Genomic DNA, 16689 nt, shown 5'->3' with positions numbered 1-16689 from the left:
AGGTGCGCTAAGTTCTCGAAGCGCACTTAATCAGTAAAATCAACTATTTCTTTAGAACTATTGTTATACATATATATATTACTATGAAAGCAAGAAAGTTTGCTCCTGCTGTTAATATTTTTAGTTGTCCATATATTAACAAATCTTTTTTTCTGTGAGCAAGTTACTTTCCTAGATCAAAAAAGCAACAATATTCGGGAATTTATTCGATGAAAACTGCCAACTCTAAATATGTTTGAATTTTATATATGCAATTAAGTAATGTATTTATAGTTATTTTTTTGTGTAGACATGACGTCACAACATCCGTTGGCAGCAGCTCTTGCACGCCTTCCTGGCATCGTTAGTAGAATATAGATTTACATAATAGTTTAAGAAAATGAAAAATTTTTTATAAAATAGTGTTGTATATAGTCTCTCGGGCAAAAATTTTTGTTTCCATTTTAGTCTTTTTTTTTCAATAAAATAAAACTGAAATAAATTTTAAAAAATTTTTTTTCTTCTTTGAAAATGAAACAATTCGATTGTTTGAAAACAAAACTTCTGGTCCGAGAGACTACAACTATAACATTAGTTTGTAAAAAACTTTTTTCATATTTTTTTATTGGACTATTGTACAAACAGATCATGCATGCCAGGAGGCGAGTCAGTATTACGCCCGATCTACAATAGATAGAGTAAGGAGTAGGGGTGGGAGTAAGAAATAAGCAGTAAGCAAATTGACCAATTCTATTCTCACGTTTCAAAAATAATCGACTGTGATTGGTCAGTTTACTTATTGCCTATTTCTTACTCTTACTCCTACTCCTTACTCCATCTATTGTAGATCGGACCTTACTGACGACAACGGACACTGTGATGTCATTTACACGCAAAAGAATAAATTACTTATTTAATGCAAATATATTAATTACACATATAAAATTCAAATATATTTATACGGTAATTTTCTTTAAATAAATTCCCGAGTACTGTTACTTTTCTGGGCAGAAAAAGTAGTTTGTCTTCTTTAAAAGCCGAAAGACGCCGCCGCCTTCTTGTGATAAGAAATTCTGGATGGTGTCTCCTACGTTCTTGGAGCAGAAAGGCTGATCCTTGACTCTTGAAATATATCGTGCAGAAACACCTTTCGACACGTGCATTCTTACATTCACGACAGGCCCTTCGGCATGACTAATTGGTGAATCGCGACGCGAGAGCCGGAGGCGCGCTATGTAATTGAAGCGAGGCCGGCAAGAAAGCGCAGCAGCTCCGTAATCTACATGATGCATCGGCAGCAATTAGCGTGGAAATTCGGTGAAGGATTTTAATCACCCGCCGCTGAATTATCAGGCGCTAATCGCACCTTGACTTTGAGCGCGCATTAACCCATTAAGGCCCAAGAGAAAACCGCTAAGGATAGGCTTTCAAAAACCATCTAAATTAGGGCAAAACGTCGAAATTTGTTAAAAAGTGAAAAAAAAATTTGTGTTGGATTTCAAAATTCAAGATGGTGGACCAATATGTCAGCCCGAAAATTTGAAATTTTGACCTATTTAAGTGAAAATCCGTATAGGGAGGGTTTTGGGTTCGCTGAGTATGAATATGCACTTATTTTTTCAAAATTCGTAATTGCGGATCCAATATGGCCGCCCAAAAATGCAAAAATTTTATATAGTTTTGTTATTTGGCGAAAAATTCAACCAAATTATAAGCTACTTTTCAAAAGTGTTTGTTTTGGGGCAAAACATCATACTTTAGCAGACTATAGAAGAAAAATGGTTTTTTGACTTTAAAAATCAATATGGTGGCCAAGAATTTTTAATTTTAATTTATTTCAATGAAAGTACGTTTTGAAAAATTTTGAAAAAATAAGTGTATATTCATACTCAGCGAACCCAAACCCCCCTCCCTCCCCCTGTACGAATTTTCACTCAAATAGGTCAAAATTTCAAATTTTCGGGCCGACATATTAGTCCGCCATCTTGAATTTTGAAATCCAACACAAATTTTTTTCACTTTTTAATAAATTTCGACGTTTTGCCCTAATTTAGATGGTTTTTGTAAGCCTATCCTTAGCGGTTTTCTCTTGGACTTTAATAGATTAAATTATCGAATCAGGGATCGGCGCGGGATCCGTTCTTTTTTTCTCTCCCATCGTGGCTTCTCAACTATAATCCTCGCTGCTTAGTGATTAATACTCGCGACAGTCGAGTGCGCAAGGAACATGATATCAGGAAGGTTAAATTTTTCCGCGGAAATAACGAACGATAACGACAATAGTTATATGCGCGAAATTCACCTTGCGCTCAACATAACCGAGACAAGTCAAGAAAAAGACTCTCTAAATCTCTGGTGTGAATTCCCTTCTTTCGAAGAGAACGAAAATTCGCTCAAAGCGACAGACGGAGTCGCGAACGTTTAGCTCCAATTGTTGAGTAGAATCTTCATCCACACACATACGTCTGTAAATGTTACAATTAGAGCGAATTTATCCTAGTGAGACAGCGGAGTACATCAACATTCGCTCTTCAATTGCGAATGAAGATATTTACTCGACGATTCAGAGAGAAGAATTCACTACCTCCATACAAATGAAAAACCTTTCAATTTTGAGCGACTCGATTCTGTCACTCTACTTTTCGAATGGAATTTCACTCGGAGAAATCACGAGTTACCGTATGAACCCCCGGATGAAAAACGCTCGTCTCCGTTCGCCACTTTTATCATCCCTTACGCTCTTCTCTGCTCCTCCCAGCGCCCCCCTCTCTCTCTCTCCCTCGCCCGTCCCTAAGACCTCACCCTCTGTCTCTTTCTCACCTGCTCTTACACCGCCTCCCTTCGCCGTGCACTCAAGCTACTGCCATTGAAAACCCTGCTGCCCGTTACGTCTAAACGCCGGCGAATAAAAGCTCGAAGCCAGTGAAGTGAGTATACGCTTCGTCACTTCTAATTTTAGCACAAAGGGTGCGGCGCGCGCGCGCGCGAACATGTATGAATGTCGATGCGTCGTGTGCTTGCATGTGCGCGAACGCGGCGCACACGTCGATAAGTGTGCCGGTGTTCGTGCGTATGTGTGTGCGTGTGCGCGTGTTCGTAGAGAGGACATCGAAGGGTAGGATATCTACCTATGGATTTTCACTACGGCGATGGCACGTTCGCCACAGCGATTTTTATAGAATTTATCCTTTGACTTCTTTCTCCCCCTCCCCTTCTCTCTCTCTGCTCTCTTTCGCGCTTTTTCTCTCTCTTCACCCTCTCTCGCTGCGTCTCTCCCGAGTAGCCGCGGCGGCTTCGATTGAAATACTATTTCCATTTCGTTGCACGCCGATGGACGAAGAGGCGCGATTTCGTCGCAAAAGGGAAACCTCGGCGCAAATTGGAAAATATTAGGAAATGCACCGACACGCGGACGACAAGGTGCTGAGGAGATTACCGCGCAAGAGTGAAGTTGAAGCATTGTGAAATTGAGTCTCGGAAGAGTCGCAAAAGCGAAATAAAGTTATTTATTTGCAATTTTTTCGATATGTGTCCCATTCGCGGCAGAAGGTCCGATCAAAGCGCCGTTTCCGTCTCATTGCGAATTGATGAGTCGCGATTTGATGGCGAAGCGATCTTATTGCATCGAGAAATATCGGGAAATTCAGTGCCGAGGGAATGGCGAGTCGAAGAAGCCGTTAGGAATTTTTTACAGACGCATGCCCACGAAATGTTGCTCGATTCGAGGAAATTTCGGACTGAGAGGAAATTATGTTTTCCATCGCGATTTTTTGCGGAATAATTTCCTCGATCTAGCCGATATTAACGATTTCAATCCAAATATTTATTTTCATACATATCAACAGCGAAAAAGCGAGGTTTCGCTGCAAGAGTAACTTTCTCGAAAATCGAGAAATAACAAACAGAATGTCAGAGGTGACGTTCAAAGAGAGACGAGAATGAAACGCTGTGAAATTAAGTCGACGCGACGGTCTCTTTAAAGCAAAACTGAGTGAATCTTTCGCGATATCGATTTTCTCGTACGCATAATGGAGTCGTGTCGAACAACTTAGGAGCACCTATAAGTTCGCACGATATATACAGTAGTGTAGCGTGTAATAATCACAGTATAGATGCCATTAACTAAGTGAAAATGTCGCATAATATATTACCAGAATCTCGCCAAAGACTTCCTGGTCTTTTAATAAAGTGCCGAACAGAAAATTAATATCTGCACCACGGGAAATTAATAGATTAAGGATTGCTTAATATAGATAAAGTGCATGAATTGAATTCAGTTTCGTTCGCAAAGTGAATTACTCATACACGTGGATAAAAGAATTTTATACTGTGATAATAGTCATTAATGAAAAATCACAGAAGAGGGTATTTTTGTAATGTAAAAAGGGCAAATGCCCTTATCCGAGTCGAAATTTTGATTCTACATTAACTCTGCAACTCTCTTTCGTCGAATTTGAAAAGCTTCACAGAGAATCATCTCTATGCACTCTTATTTAGTTTTTTGAAGCAATATTTCCTGTATGAAATACAATAAAGACACGTACGAATCAGAAGCAAGCAATTAGTAAATAAATAGAGTTGACTGAATACTCAAAGATTCATAAAGCTAAGATTAGTTTTGATAATCTCGCGAGACATATACTTTTTCGTAACAGAGACATTGCGTCTGAAATCAGCTAACGACGCATATACAGTGACGCGTATTACATGTGTCGAAGTGTTATTTCTCAATTCCCGTCGATTGATTAAAATATTTCGTTGTTGATTTTTGAAACATCTATTAACACGTTCGTTACATATGCGTGACGCGACGATCTTTCATTATTGATCAGCATCAAAGTCTTTTTCCTATATTATCCATATTATTTTCCATATTATCAAAAACTAAGTCTGTTTTCCAAAATTATGTAAAAAAAATACGAAATGAACTGTAGAAAGAGTCCTCTAAATAAACTATAGTAGAGAACATGCTAATTGTTGTAGTTGCGTTACTTAACATAAAATTCTCTGATTGAATCGTCGTATACATGCCAGTATCAGTACTACGTGCTGATATCCTGAATGCTACGACGCAGCTGTGGAGAACAGGATGCTGAATCAGGAAAGCTGGAATGAAGGACATGAGAAGTCATACATTATATATTTCTAGATATGTAAAATAATTCATTATACAGGAGATATGTGTTCAATTTTAACGGATATTTAATAAACTTATCGAGAATATATAAAGAGATATTTTGAGTTGAAATTTAGGCCAAGATATATTTATAATCCTTTATCATTTGATAAATAGTTGATGAATAATCCGGTTTGGTCTATCTTAGTTCAGGCAACAAGAAATACTGATCTCGAAACAGCTAAATAACGATCCATGAGTACCAATCTGTAATCAATTATACTCTTAATAAAAAATAATCAATAATTCAAAACTATATATATAGCAGCCTTGGAATTTTGTAAGTCTCACAAATACTGATTTGCACGTCTAAAAATGTTGCTTGAACCCATGAATTTTGAATCTTGCTTAAATTAAAATCTTTGCTTAAATCTTTGCTTAAATTAAAATTGATATTATACCAAATCCAGAATTAAATCTTCATTAATGCGCAGTATTGGACAAACAGCTGCTATCTTTACTCTTACCATTTTATGGCTGGTTTTGAATCTCCAAATGAATTATCCAATGCCAATTGAAACAAGTAATAAAAAGATTGTAACTGAAAATAATTCAATAATTAATAGAATTCAATATATAATCCCATTAATTTTGTACTCATATTAAGGATCTAATACTTACTCATTTCACATCTAATACTTACTCATTTCACATCCAGTAAGTCGCGTAATTAAAACACTGCTGATTGAAACTAAGAATAAAAATCAAATGCAAGTAAAATATTGAGATAATCAAATATTACATAATTCTGAAATGTCTTTCTTCATAATTCAACCTGAAAAACAGTAAATAATCATTTGTCACATGAATAGGGAGTTAATAAGACGATAGATTGTATTGTGTTATGTCTCGAGATTCTTCACTGATTCTTCAAGTTTGATTAAACGTGCAGGGTTGAAATCAAAATTTCGACTCGGATTACGCTCTGTATCAAGGAACTTTACACGAAATAAGGAATACGATAAAAATAAGTGCATATTAACATAGCAACCGTGTCATTCGAGCCACGCAAATCAGCGTGTCTCTCAGTCTTATTTTATAAAAACGATCCCGCGCGCGAGTAAAAACAATTGTATCGATAAAAACAATTGTTATCTCGTTGAAATTCATTACAATCTCCAACTGAATAGGGAAAATAGATACCGAGAGATGGTATTTTCAAAGCCACAGATAAATAAATAAATACTACACATTCGTTATAAGTACGCGTGTGTAACGGTCGAGTCTGCAAAATGACGAAACAGCGCCCACCGCTGAGATATGCAAATTTCCAATTACGAGTAGCCGCGGTTTTACATTTCCGTCCGATAACAAGTTTATAAATCCGCACGCCAGCTTTTCTGTCCCGCGTGCGGGCGCATTTAATCGATATTCCTGTTTGCACGATAAGAGCAACTGTACCCCGTGGCGGCAAGGACCCGTTTGTCAAACGAGAATTTACATTTCATGCAAATCGAGATACGCCCGTCCGAATGTTCGCGACCGTTTCGACAGTCGCACCGGACACAGGGAGAGTATTATGTTCTATAAGTTGCGTTCAGAAATCCTACTATATAAGAATGTTATTCTACAAGCGTTCAAACAGTGTCCCGAGTCAGACAAAATTAACAATCTTAATGAAGATTCTAAAATGTCGAGTAAGCACGCTAAAGTGTACACAGAAAAAGTACATTTTTACTTGTGAAATGTAAAACTCATTTCTGTAAAATATAATTTACTTTTGCGAAGTTTATTTCTGTGAATAAACTTGACATCCCAAATAAATTTTCAAATATTTTTTTCTCAATATACCCAGAGTAGCTTTCTCAACTATTGAGTTTTTGATAGTTGACAGAATAACCTATGTATCTCATTCTAACTGAGGATTGTTGTTAAAAATCAAAGATTTAATTATACAAAACAAATGCTACTGTTTGATGAGTTCTCAATCTACTGTTTAGGAAGCAGAGATTAATTGTACAAAACAATATTATTCTACTGATTGACCAACTCTTACTAAGCAGTTTCTTTCACTTTTCAAGATTTTCCTCAATAATAGAGTACGTTCACTATTCAATAAATTTCTAATTCAGAAATTCTTTTCTTAATACTCAGGTAGAACATATAATTTAGCAGCTGAATGGTGTTAGTTATACCTGAAAAAAAAGATAGTTTTCTCATGAGACGCAAATAATTTTAATTCTCTTAGAGACTACAGACTCAATCTATATATGTGTAAATATACAAGATCTCTTGTTTTATCATCGTTAATCAATGAAGCCTACTATATATTTATTTTAAAAATCACTTGGCGCCATGGCTATTCTGGGTATATTTCAGTTCAATCCACTGAAATGTATACAAACTAATACTAGGCCTGCTAGCATGAAAAGGAGAAAGAGAGCATGCTTAGCTACCTGGAGTATAGCTCTGTCTTTGTCTATCCTTTATGGCCCAGACAAGGATGAGACAGGGACCTCTCTCTCATCCCGTTTATCTACTGTGGATATTACGTAATAATATCACGCACGTTCTAATTAATATACATTTCAGTGATTCAATCACAACCTTACTCTATATGACAAGTAGGATTCCTGCACGCACCTATAGAGGTTAAGTCAAATTAACTCTTACGCTTTCGGGAGCTCGACGGACGGGAAAGCGGGAAATAATGACACTCGGCATTCCTAACTCTACATCCCCCGATGATTCCTCCTCGCGATGACTTCCGCGATGTCACTCTCGTCGTTCTTTCACCCGCAGATATCCGAGAGCCAGCTTGGCGAACCAGCGATGCTTGGCGCGTTCTCGCGTAAAAGGAAGCTCGCTGACCACCGCGATATTACCCAGCATCACTTACGGCCTCTTGAAGTAGCGGCTCGTGCGCGTTCCTTTAGAACATAGATAATCGATCTCTGATTGGCTCATCTCAATACGCTATATCGTAAGGAAAGAGCTCGCGAAAGAGAGACGCTCTAATGAGAGTGAGAGAGAAGCCGTAATGACTGAGATATAAGATGACCAGACGTCCCGATTATTTCGGGACAGTCACTCTTTGTCCCGAATTTTTTCGAGTGCTATTCGGGACAACGATTTGTCATCATTTTCAATGATTGTCAAATAATTTTCGGATCTTTTTATCCCCCTCCCTTCGACTCCCGTTTCACACATTTATGAAGTGTCTCGAACTCAGAACTAGGAAATCTGGCTTACATATACCGCGAGGAGAAACGAGAAAATTACTTACAAATGACGTCTTCACGATACGCTCCGGCAATCGCACATCGCTATTCTCGATACTCCCGATATTTATTTCAGCGCGAGACTTACTTTCGACGGGTTAAAGACGCGTAAAATGCGGAGCAATGTCGATCGATGTGTCCACATCGGTTGCTCGATGCAGAAAAATCGAGAATCAAGATGGTCGCGTGATTGTTGAATCGCGCTGAAAATATACACCAATATGTGAACGGCGCCGCGGCTGAAAAGAACGCGCTCTATAAAATACTTCTCTCTCTGTATCTCTTTTCCTAACAAGCTGACGCAACCGTCCGAATATTCCGCATCTCTCTCTCTCTCTCTCTTTCTTTCCGATCGTCATCGCATTTCTAATTCCCGTTCAATAAATCCGACGATCGCCCGATTCTATTGCTACTTGAGCGAATCGATGTTATTAGGAAATGTAAGGGACGTCAGCGCGATATGTCGCGACAAGTATCAGCCGCATATACCGCGAGGAGAAACGAGAAGATTACTTACAAATAACGTCTTCACGATACGCCCCGGCGATCACACATCGCTAATCTCGACACTCCCGAGATTTATTAACGCGCGAGACTCACTTTCGACGGATAAAAGACGCGAGAAATGCGGAGCGATGTGGATCGATGTGTGCCTATGGCTGTTGCTTGGCGCGAAAAGATCGAGCATTTTGCGCGATTCATTACCAACGCCTAGATTGAATAACCACGATGACAACCTCATAGTGCGAAACGAACGCGATTGGTCTAGAGTGATTAGTAACTCGAGCAAGTGGTTAAGGCGTCCGCCGTACAAATCGCGTCGTTGTAGACACGCGACCTCGTTCGCATCACTGGCGTGTTCACATACATGCACTTTTGGCACTTTCGGCGCGCTAATGAACTTTTGGTGTACGTGATTCATGGCAGCGCGCGCGTCTACGATCTTTTCATGCCGAGCAACTGCCATGAACACAACGCTCCATATTCCATACGTCTTTCGTGTCCTGTGAGTCTCCTGCAGAAATAAGTATTAAGCCTGATCTACAATATGATCTTTGCATTCTGTTTCTTGTCTTTTATCTTTTTCTGGCTTAAAGTTTAAGGTTTCCTTTATAAAAATATCATACTAAGAATCATTGATAATTACTTATTTTCAGTATTAAAAATACTGGATAATAAGTAATTATCAATGATTCTTAATATGATATTTCTATAAGGGTTGAGTCAGAAAGAGGTAAAGAGAAAGAAGCAAGAAGCATAGATCAGGCTTCAGAGTGCTGAAAACAACGACGTAAGAACATCGTACATACATCATAAGTACATTATTACGGAGTAATCTCCCCCCCTTCTCGACAGCCGTAATAACAATTAACTCTTAAGCTGGTGGCACATAGAAAAACTTAAACAGTAAAACATAAGCAGTAAGCAAATTGACCAATCACAGTCATTGATTCTTCTTACGGTCCAAGAATCAACAACTGTGATTGGTTAATTTGCTTACTGCTTACGTCTTACTGCTTAAGTTTTTCTGTGTACCACGGCCTTACGCTTTCGGGAGCTCGATGAACGAGAAAGCGGGAAACAATGACACTCATCATTTTTAACTCTACATCCCCCGATGATTTCTCTTCGCAATGACCTCGATGTCATTCTCGCCGTTTTTCACCCGCAGATATCCGAGAGTCAGCTTGGCGAACTAGCGATGCTTGGCGCGTTCCCGCGTAAAAGGAGGCTTGCTGGCCATCGCAATATTAAAGCCATCACACACAAAATTCCGTAAGAACTTAAATCGTAAGCGTAAGGAAATCAACCAATCCCAATCGAGTATTCGGCTCTTCGTAATAATGGGGGTTACGAAGAGCCGAGTGCTCGATTGGGATTGGTCGATTTCTTTACGCTTACGTTTTAAGTTCTTACGGAATTTTGTGTGTGATGGCCTTTACCCAACAACATTTGCGGCCTCTTGAAGTAGCGGCTCGTACGCGTTTCTTTAGTCAGAGTTTGAACATGGATGATCGATCTCTGATTGACTCATCTCAGTACGCTATATGTCGTAAGGAAGGAGCTCGCGAGAAAGAGAGACGCTCTAGTGGGAGTGAGAGAAAAGCCATAATGACTGAGATGACAAACACGCTGCAACTTCACTCTCTGTCGGCCGTTTCTTCTTCCGTTTTATATGGCGGATCTTCCGGAACGACGCGCTTCCTTCTCTTCTCGATCGCTCTGCAATTGTGTCGTCTGAAGAAAATTATCGAGCCACCGACTGTTGCTTGGTTACAATCGGGAATCCTGTGCGGAGTTCGTGAGTGAAGCTACGAGGAGCGAGTGAGTAACAAGACTTGATTCTTTAATTTCAAACGAACCTTCAACGCGTTCACTGTTATCGTGTGCGTTATTGATAATCAACTCGGTAACATATGCATATATACTTAATATACCAATATAGAACAAATATCCGAAATACATCTCATGGATATCCTATAGATATCGCGATATCTACAGGATATCCATGAGATATTTTGGATATTTGTTCTGTATGGATACACGTATGTACGTGCAATATCTATAATTTGCGAGTAATATAACTTAACCTAACTAACTACACATAACAAGTTAAATGTACGTCCGATAAAATAAGCTGGCAGAAATATATTCTTTATGAATTATATTTATTCACCATACTACTGCGGTAATTCGAACTTCAGTCGGGATTCGGAGCAATCAGTGGAAATTACTGCGGCAGTCAACGTGTCAGCCGAATTTTAATCGGTCGCAAGATGTTCAAAGTGCGTATATTACACAAGCAAATTTTTGCTGAAGCACTCCAAACGCTAACGAAAGATTCCACGACAAAGTTCGCAGACATTTCGTATAATTTTACAAACGAGCAACAGAACACACATACACGGAACAATTCAGTTTCTCTGAACGATACGTCGGCAAACGGTTACAGGAACGATTACAATACGCAAATTGATATCATATTTAATATGTGTGACAATCGCGTTTTATGAGATTAGACTTTCTGGGAGAGCAGAATCTACTTATGCTCGGCTTGCATCTGTGTTTCGAGCACGTCGCCGATCTCTTCGGGAGTCAAAGGAGGCAAGGAAACGTCGCGTGTAAATGCACCGCGTGACATTTGCAATGCGCGGCATACTCTGCGAACGAGATACCCGGGGTAAATATAATCTTACGTGCTGAGCAAGCTGAACTTACTTTACGTAAGTTACCTTCCGCAGTCTCTTCTCGAGAAAGGTCCTCTTTGACGTATCTCGCCCCTTTTCACGAATATTTCCGCGAAGATTTCCGCGAGTGTCATCCCGATTGCCAGCGAGAAGTTAGTTTTTCGCGCGATGCTATCTTCTACAAACACACTTTTAACGACGTTGTGATGTGACACCGCTGTTCAGAAAAATATCAACATGATATTCTAGCGGAGAATTTTATCAAGTCGCAATCATATCTCACGTGGGAATCGTGGGAAAATCACATTTTAATTATGACAGCTTACGCACTGACATTTATATACTGAGAGAAGAGACCTTTTACTCCTCTAAGGAGTAAAAGATATTTATTCAGTGGGTAATATATTTGCTTATATTAATATACACATTTTACACTGAAAGAAGAGAGATATTTTTTTCAATAAGAAAAATATACATTTCCTTCAAAGCTTTTTCATGAAAGCAATCGTTTATTCTATTTAAATAAAAGGTTTGAAATTTAAATAAATATGTGTTATTAGTGCGCTCACTGAATAAATATTTTTCAAATATTTTTCTCTCACACACACAGTGTAGAAATTTGTAATAGAAATATGCATTGCAGGGCTTTTCAATTAAAATCACAAATAATTATTGACCGTTCAAAAAATTCTGTCCAATTTTTTACTCAAATTTAATTTAACCGCGTTCAATATGCTGTGAAAAAAACTATTTAAGAAACTATTTATAGGATATACACTTTATTTCACAGAAATAAACTTTATATCCCACAAATTAATTTTTAAGTATTTTTTTCTCAGTGCATATATGTTAAATTTAAATTCTTTTATTTAAATAGAATAAATAATTATTGCTCTCATGAAAAAAGCCAAGATTTTAAGAAAATATATATTTTCTTATTTGAATATTTTATATGGTATAAGCAAATATGTGTTAATACCCGCCGAATAAATATTTATTACTTCTTGAATATTTTTCACTTAGTGAAAAAATTTTAATATTTATCTTGTATATACATATATTCCCGCAATGTACATCTTTCGCACAGCGCACGTACATACACTTACATTTTCGGAGTACCGATTGATGAGACACTAATTGGATTTACCTTTGCGATTACCTTCGCGGGATCTCGATTTTTTTCCCGCGGTTGAAATCGAGCGAACTTGGCGAGCGCGATCACCGGGCCGTGGAAACGAGCGTTTGTCTAGTATTTATCAGGGAAAATATTTTGTTTTTCCTCTCTTTGCTCGGCACAGCGATGGGAAGTTAACGCGAGCAAACGTTAACGTGAAACGTAGGCGACGCACCAGCGGATAAATATCGCGCTGACTGTGAACAAACTAACGAAAAGCATAATCGTGTTTTGCGTGGAATAGAACTGAACATCGCACGAAATCAAATAGCAGAATTCGCGTGCTTTCTGTTATTTCGTCTCTTTTTCTCATCAGCGCGACGTATTTTCAGCCATCTCACGACGAATGGGATTCAATCCTCTACTGCCCACTGTGACTCTGAAGTGTCAAAGTTTTATCATTAATTATTTCCGATATGAATCCTGTTTCTATCTTGATAAATGTGACGTGAAAGTCACGATATGGCTGCCTTTTCTTAATATGTTGACAGCGATAGTAACTGTCCAACGTGATCTCAGAGTCACAAACCTATTTTGGCAAAGTAAAGAATTAAAACAGTAAGATTTCACTTTATGTGTTGAGTACTTTAGCTTTAAACATTATATGTACGTGAAAAATTTTTTAAACATGAGAAATTAATTTGGGCAGTAGAGGGTTAACTGTTCGCGTCTTCTCACCCTTAAATTTGCTTGTCGTACAATTACACGTCCTCTCAAAGCGGCATCATGACGATAACTATTTTATCACAGTATACTATAATTTCCGTGTGTAGTGATAATAATATCGTATGCACGTAGACGATTATATGTCACTCATATAAAAACGACCGATTATAGCGTCGAAATGGACACGTGATTGACATGGGAGAATTGTCGTTTCGGGCCAACATTCCCGGCCAACAGTTGCGTCGAAATAGAAGCTTTAATTTCTTTTTTGCAAATTGATTCCAATCACGTCGTCACTACCAACAGAAATAATTGCGAGAAACAATGCGACGAGAGATAAATAGAGATAAATACAGAGAGGGACAGAGAGATTTTCAACATTTATCTACGTGTGTAGATAATTTCGTTAATTACCGGTAATTTCTAGGTAATTTCGTTAATTACCGGTTAAATGTGTGCGCGAATAGATAGAATATTTGCGATGTCGTTTCAAGTATTTTTTTGACATTTTTATACTAAACACGAAGCAATTAAAAAACTAAAGTCGCTCAGTATTATATGAAAAAAAAATTCGAAAAAGAGAGAACACACAATGGAGAAAAACAATGGAAATCGAGACAAAGAATTCGAAGCGCGCGTATTATCGTGATAGATTATACTATTTACACTATTTTATATCTTTATCGCAATTTGATTATTGCGACAGAATAAAGTGTCGAACATCGAAATTATCCGCGAAAAATTCGACTCTGAAGAGACACTCTAGCCTGCTCGAAAGTATCGCGTTGAGTATCGACGGACGATTTTTGCCGAGCACTTGGCAAGTACAGAAGAGAACTTTCTCCATCGTGTCGGAATTTTTGTTCGATTTTCACGAGAGACGACGAGACGCTCAATTGAATTGAGATTCGCGAATATATATTGGCTTGCTTCCATCCCGGCACTGTGACAGAGGACCAGGGGTGGTTTTGACGGTATTGATTTCCCCAAGCCCGGGACCTCGCGCCATCCGCAACTCAAACGCTCGCTTCTGAGACACCCTTACGCGCCGCTTGAGCCGTGACGTGTAAAGTCGCATTATAAAGTGTCCCCGATTAGCGTTTAGAGGCGGAGCGCGCTGTAAAAATTTACACGAGGCTCGTATATATCTTACCCCACACGCCACTGTAATCCCGCAAAAAGGAAAAAAAATGTCGCCACGCGGCTACGTTGAGCTGGGGTATAAAAAATACCGTTACACACCGAGGAGAAGAAGTACGCTCCGCACCTTCGGAAGAGCGTGTGAACTGGAAGTAATAGCTTCTCTCTGGTGGCCGGCATAGTACGTATAGTTAAAAAAGTCCGCAGTATGCATGTCGCGTTCACGTTTAAAGAGACGTGAAATCACGTAGAGCGAGTTATTGTCGAGGTTTTACGACGACACTAAATATCACCATCTCGTGGAGTAGATCGGTATTGATGATACAGCGGTTCAATTAGAAAGACATAGACGTGTATTGTGTGTGTGTGTGAGAGAGAGAGAGAAAATCTAAGAGATAAAAACAATTATTCGCCGGATACTAGTAACATATATTTACTCACATATCTTAATAAAATATTTTTTAAATAAGAAAATATACATTAATACAAGAAAATATATATTAAATATTACATTAAAAACAAAAAATATAATAAGAAAATATACACTTTTGAAAATATCTTACTTTTTCTTGAAAGCAATTATTCATTCTATTCAAATAAAACAATGTAAATTTAAATAAATATGTCATTAGCATCCATCAAATAAACATCTTTTGTCTTTTAGATATTTTTTTTCTCTCAATGTATACAGGCTATGCCAAACATCGAATACTCTGAAATAGAAGAAACAAACAACAAATAAGTGATGCAATTTCGTGTCTTATTTTCGTTCGTCAGTTTTGTTAAATGAACTGCGCGAGAAGTTCGGTGAATTACTAATCTGTCGTATAATATGTACACAACTTGAAATTCAATAATCCGAATTAAATTTTCGACAACACCAACATACAATTTGTCCATAATACGCAGCCAACGCCAAATTTGTCGGGAAATATAAAATCGAGGGAGCGCGCCACTTCTAGGGCACGCCTGTTTGTGCAGCATTTAAAAAGATAAAAAACGCGTAGAAAACTATTTTTAAGGACACACTACATACGTTGAACGCGACATTTTTTTATCTCAACGCCTTCGACTACGTAGCCCTTCGGCCGTGCATAAATAATATAGGAACAACGCAGGCGTTAAGGAAAATCGTTGCGCCGAGAATGAAAATAGGCGCGCTAAAAATAAATTCTTATAATACAACACAGACTCTTTCAGTGTTGTATGTGCTCGAGCTTCTACTTGACCCCGCATGAAATTATTTCGGTGACCATACGATTTCCTTTCCTCCTTCCCTTCCTCTCCTTCTCTCTTTCTCTATCTTTCCCTCTTTTTCCTCCTCTCTCCCTTTCTCTCTCTCTTTCTTTCTCTATCTCTGTCTTTCTACTGCCTGCTGAACATCGCGGTACGACATAGACCGGCTATCGAGAGCGTCGCTCTGAAGCATCGCTCTGAAGCGGTACCAGAATAGGACGGTTAGCCGCATTACGTAAGTCGCGCGCACAATGAGCCGCACATGCTACCGCGTATGCAGGAGTCGTGAGCGAGCGCGATTTCGCGCGATCAGACGCGGGCAAGAGGCCGGAAATGTTTTGCACATACACGGCGAACGTCTTGACGTCGATGGAATATAGCTTGCAAGACGCGGAGAGCTCCTCTCTCTGTTAAGGGGAGAGAAGCCTCCTACCTTTTTCACTTTTATTTCCGTACGTAATCGATAGCCGTTCGAACGGGTCGTCGGTACATTTCCGAGGCGCGGTCTCGCGGACGCGCGTCAGGGAGAGGGAGAAATGAAGAGGAAAAGAGCGGAGCGGGACGGAGGAGCTAAGAGCGAGAGAGAGAGAAAGGAGAAAAAGGGGGAAGAGGGAGAGACGCCGATATCACAGCGTCGCCGTTGCTGAAGCGTGCGCAGGGCACTAGGTAGATCCTCTCGTCGAGGATCACAGGTGCTGTTTATAAATAACCAACTTATTAATCACGCTCACAGGGTAGAGGCGCGCGCTCGATTATGGTCGCGTGCGCCGCGAGCCGCAGCGAGATCGATCTTATTGGCGCGCTCGATCGACGGTAAATCCGAGGCGCGAAACGCGCAGGTAAGATTGGAAAAGAGGTTTTTTGGTTACACCGGGTATTTATAGAGTGGACGGACTGACGGTCAATATA

The 16689-nt window shown here is 39.1% G+C and overlaps 1 long non-coding RNA gene across 1 annotated transcript; it reads right to left on the bottom strand.

Moving 5' to 3' along the window:
- Nucleotides 1-5104: 5104 nt before the first annotated feature.
- On the bottom strand, nt 5105-8953 carry LOC116843558. The gene is made up of 5 exons (XR_004377895.1): nt 8894-8953; nt 7769-8025; nt 5799-5930; nt 5623-5696; nt 5105-5362 (listed from the first exon to the last, which is right to left on the bottom strand). It is a non-coding gene; the product is annotated as an uncharacterized LOC116843558 (long non-coding RNA).
- Nucleotides 8954-16689: the final 7736 nt, after the last annotated feature.

The sequence above is a fragment of the Odontomachus brunneus genome, unplaced genomic scaffold, assembly GCF_010583005.1.
Source record: "Odontomachus brunneus isolate Ranch 3 - 2012 unplaced genomic scaffold, Obru_v1 Obru_scaffold_033, whole genome shotgun sequence".
NCBI lineage: Eukaryota > Metazoa > Arthropoda > Insecta > Hymenoptera > Formicidae > Odontomachus > Odontomachus brunneus.
This window is presented reverse-complemented; position numbering and strand designations above follow the sequence as displayed.